This window comes from Dama dama, chromosome 31, assembly GCF_033118175.1.
Source record: "Dama dama isolate Ldn47 chromosome 31, ASM3311817v1, whole genome shotgun sequence".
NCBI lineage: Eukaryota > Metazoa > Chordata > Mammalia > Artiodactyla > Cervidae > Dama > Dama dama.
The window spans coordinates 49,615,397-49,620,026 of record NC_083711.1 but is presented as its reverse complement, the minus strand read 5'-3'; positions in this window follow the sequence as shown (position 1 = coordinate 49,620,026).

Genomic DNA, 4,630 nt, shown 5'->3' with positions numbered 1-4,630 from the left:
CTGCCACTCAGAGTTGCAAGTGGATCAAGTTAGAGCCACTCAGTCTTGAAGATGCCTTTTGGAACAGAGCCTCGATGATGGCAGCAACACAGATTATTGAAATTGTCTTTCCAGCCCTAGTAATCAACAAATCTATTACATCTAAATGTTGCCCTAATTTCAATTAAACCTTTTAAAACAAAGTAAGTTCACTGGCAAATTTTAAGAAACTATTAAGTACTCAGAATGAAGATAGGTTTTCTGAAGAGAGAAAATTTATTATGCTGGAGAACTAGATTAGAGAGATAGCAAAAAATGGTATCATCTAAGCAGGGGTAAAAATTGAAAAAAAATAAATACAAAAAAATGGAAAAATGAGAGAAATTCTAGCATCTCTGTAATCTTCCTTTCTCCCTAATAATGATCATGGGGCCTCATTCTTTGTCAAGAACCAGACTATCCCAGCGTTCTCCCTGGGTCCTCCCTTGCTTGACTCATTTTCACCCAAGGGTAGGGAGGGAAAAATCAGAGTGAGGTGTTTGTTAGGTTTCAGCCACACTTTTAGACAGCCAGCTCACATTCTGTTTGGGTTTTGTAGCCATCTGCCTCTCCTTGGTGATTACAGGAGCTCCACTGAAACCTCCCGTTCTCTGCTCCGCCTCCCACCTGAGGCAAGAACCAATGATTCTCAGGCTAGAGCTGAGAGGCCAGTGTGAAGAAGGTTTATATGTGATGGAAGATGACAGGGTAATAAAGACCTGATAGCTGGCTTACAGTGGAATCCCTAAGTTAAGTTCCCCTGGACTTGAAGAGCAGCAAAATGCAAACAGCCTTTTCAGATCCCATGTGTTCTTGCTGGGCAAACAAGAACCTTAAATCTCAGCCTCCCCAGAGCTGCTGTGTGCCGCAGTCCATCCTGAAAAGCCTTCAGGTCTTTCTATATTACAACCTGATCCTGGTTCTTCCCTGACGAAGTTTTTTCCGGAGATCCCTCCCTCCTACACCCACTCCTTTAACAGAATCCAAGGCCCTCCAAGATCCAGCCCTTGCCTCATTCCCCAGTTTCATTTCTCCCCAGTCCACGTCTCAGACTCTTGCAAATAGGTCAACATGAAATTCTGTGTCATATCTCGACCTTTTGTGTATCTTTCTCTCTTTCCTATGTTTTACCACCTGATAAACCCTACTGTTGGAGAAGGCAATGGCAACCCACTCCAGTGTTCTTGCCTGGAGAATCCCAAGGATGGGGAGCCTGGTGGGCTGCTGTCTATGGGGTTGCATAGAGTCGGACACGACTGAGTGACTTAGCAGCAGCAGCAAACCCATACTGTCTAAAGCGTGGTCAGTCCTGGGTTTTTCCTGAGTTAGAGCAGTGCCAATTCCCTGGGGCAGTACGTGAACGAAGCCAGCAGGAACTGGCAGGTTCTTGCCCATTTTGATGTTGTCATATGCAAATAGCACACCTCTCTCCTTCAGATCTCACTTTTTGTGGAGAATTAGCAAAGCAACGCCTCTCTCTAGGCCATTGTGCTTGGCCCTCTTTTGCTCACAACGAAGATGAAGAAGGGAAACTTAAGGCAGTGTTTTTCCTTAGTGCTCCTGAGGGGAGAGAAAAGACCACAGTCTTTCCAGAAAGTTCTAGGAAGCACAGGCCCACGCTCTATTGAAGACACTTGCAGATCACATGGCTTGGAGCTGTGAGGGTCCCCCTTCCTCTCAGTCTTTCTCCTCCCCTCTTCTCTTCATCTCACCCCCACCATTTCTGCCAAGTTTAGCCTTTCGTGGTCACTGAATCTGAATCAAAGATTTAGCAGAAAATAATCAAGTTAGTTTGAACTTTCATTTCTTCAAGTATTTCCTTTTAGATCACAAATATTTTTAAGACACTGGAGAAAATACACGGCTTTATCTGGCAGACATTCCTAATACATTTTCTTTGGTAATATGTAAGGTGTTTGGGTGAGGGCTTCCCCAGTGGCTCAGTGGTAAAGAATCCGCCTGCAATGCAGGAGACATGGGTTTGACCCTTGGGTTGGGAAGATCCCCTGGAGAAGTAAATGGCAACCCACTCCAGTATTCTTGCCTGGAGAATCCCATGGACAGAGGATCCTAGCAGGCTATAGACCATGGCGTCACAAAGAGTTGGGCACAACTTGGTGACTAAACAAAACAAGGTGTTTTATATTACCAATTCCATTACCAGTTACTTGATAATTCTTCATCTTTCTAGAGTCTATCATATTTGATTCTTGAGCATATGTTATTACATCTGATCCTTGCATCAGCCCAAATGTAGTATAGCCACAAATATATCTATTCTGTCCCCTAAATATCTCTCAAACTTGACCAATCCCTCCCTTTCTCCTCTGCCTCTGCCTTAGTTCTGGCCCTTATTAATCCTCACCTGAACTCATTACCTTATGTACTTGTTATCTCATCACCTTATATTAGCATCCTAACCAGACAAACAGCCTGCATCCTATTTTTCTTTTTCCTCCCTCTCACCACTCCCCTTTAAACTCAAAGTTTACTCTCTACTGCTCCAGACCTTTCTAAATAACAACCCAATCCTGTTATCTCTGTGATTTAATTACTTTGGAAGTTCCCTTTCAACTATACAGAGTCCTTTGCAAAGTACACAAGACTCTCCAAAATCTGCCCCCTTCCGTCTCTAATCTCATTTCTTACCTACCAAATCTCAACGTTTTGCAATTGACTGAAGATATAATACTTTCTTATATATTGTGCCTTCATATATTTTCCCTTCTCTGGGATGCCCTTTTATTCTTTGTCTACTTGATGGCACATATTTTTCCTTTGAGAAACAGACCTAGCATCTCCTGTTCTATGGAGTCGTCCCCCACCACTCAAAGACAGAACTGATTACGCTGTCTTCTGCATCACATCTTAACCCTACATTTATTTCTGTAATAACATTTATTGTGTTGTTTTGCAATAACTTCATTATGTCACTGGCTCCTCTAGTAAGCTATGAATTCCATAAGAAGAAAGTAATCATATTGATCTTTACACACTCATTGCTTGCACAGTGCAGTGTTGTTGATTTATAAGTGTGTTAGTCACTCAGTCGTGTCCAACTCTTTGCAACTCCATGGACTGTAGCCTGCCAAGCTCCTCTGTCCACAGAGTTCTTCAAGCAAGAAAACTGTAGTGGGTAGCCATTCCCTTCCTCAGGAGATCTTCACAAACCAGAAATTGAACCTGAGTGATCTATAGATCATCCTTAAACAAGTGAATAAGCAAATGAAATGCAAGGGTGCAGAAAAAGAAAGAATATAGGTCTTAATATTTATTATTTAGATTTATTATTCCCATTTAATAGGAGAAGAAGCTGGGCTAGATGCTAGTCCTACAATACTGAAGGCACTTAAGCAGAAAGCTTAGAATCCAATAGCTAAACCACAAAATATAAGGCAACATGGGAAAACAGGTACACTCAAAGATTTGTTTCCAGTTGGGAAGCTATTGGAATTTTAATTATATAGATCCTTAAAGATGGATAGAATTCAACACGAATAAAGAGGGCCACATTAAAACCTTTCTGGAATGAAGGGTAATAAGTACAAGTCAATGAGAATAAGGAACAGTATAAGCAAAAGCATAGAGCTAGTAAGGATGGAGGGAAGGTCATGGAGTTCTTGTCACCAGAGTTCTTGCAGTATCATGGGAAGTACATCTGTAAAGTTAGATGAGCTCAACCAGGCAGCCTTGAACTTTCGACTCTGCCAAAGGCAGCACTGGGATCAGAAAATCACTTTTTGTTATTAAATGCTCTTTATAAAGCAAGAAACACGAGATGGGAGAGTTGCTCATAGTCTTGATTCATGTTTTAGCACAACGATGTTACTCAGTCCGGTCATCTACTTCACTTGGCTTCAAATGACTTTCAGCCTTTCCATAAATCAACTCCACTCTAAGGAGCAAAACTTAACACCCTTGACAGTATTTAAAAGGTTCTGAAAAAGTGAAATTCCAAAATCTAAAAGCTGTCAGTAGCGTAGAAACATGCTTTCATTTTGAAGGAAACTGGCTGCATTTGGATATATAAATACAGGTATGTGTGCCAAAAAAGAAAGTAATATTACAGATAATGATCATGCCTATGTTGTTTACTGTTCTTCTTCAGACCCAGGAGGCCAAAAGTATGGCTACGAGCCATATGTGGCTATCATATACCTAAAATATGGCTAGTTCAAGTTGACTTGTTAGTAAAATGCACATTGAATTTTGAAGCCTTACTAAAAAAAATTAGAGTATCTCAACGTTGAAATGATATTGTACACATATGTCAAAATTTACCCCCCAAAATTTAAAAATCAAAAAAGTCATACACTGTAGTGTCAATGATGGGTATATATGTAGTGTGTTTGAATCTGTGACAAAACAGAATGACGGAATGGAAAAACAATACATTGAGTGCTAGAGTTTTTATATAGCTCTCAATTGACACCAATAGTCTCTTACTCTTACTTAAAAGAGTATCTGTCATTCAGCCACCAACCCAAACCAGAATAATGATTTAACTTGCAAAATAATCATGAAGCACAATAGGACCTGCCTTTTCCCGCAATACTTCCCAATCCTATTAATATAAAGAATGATTTTCAAATTTTATAGAGTACCATAGTTT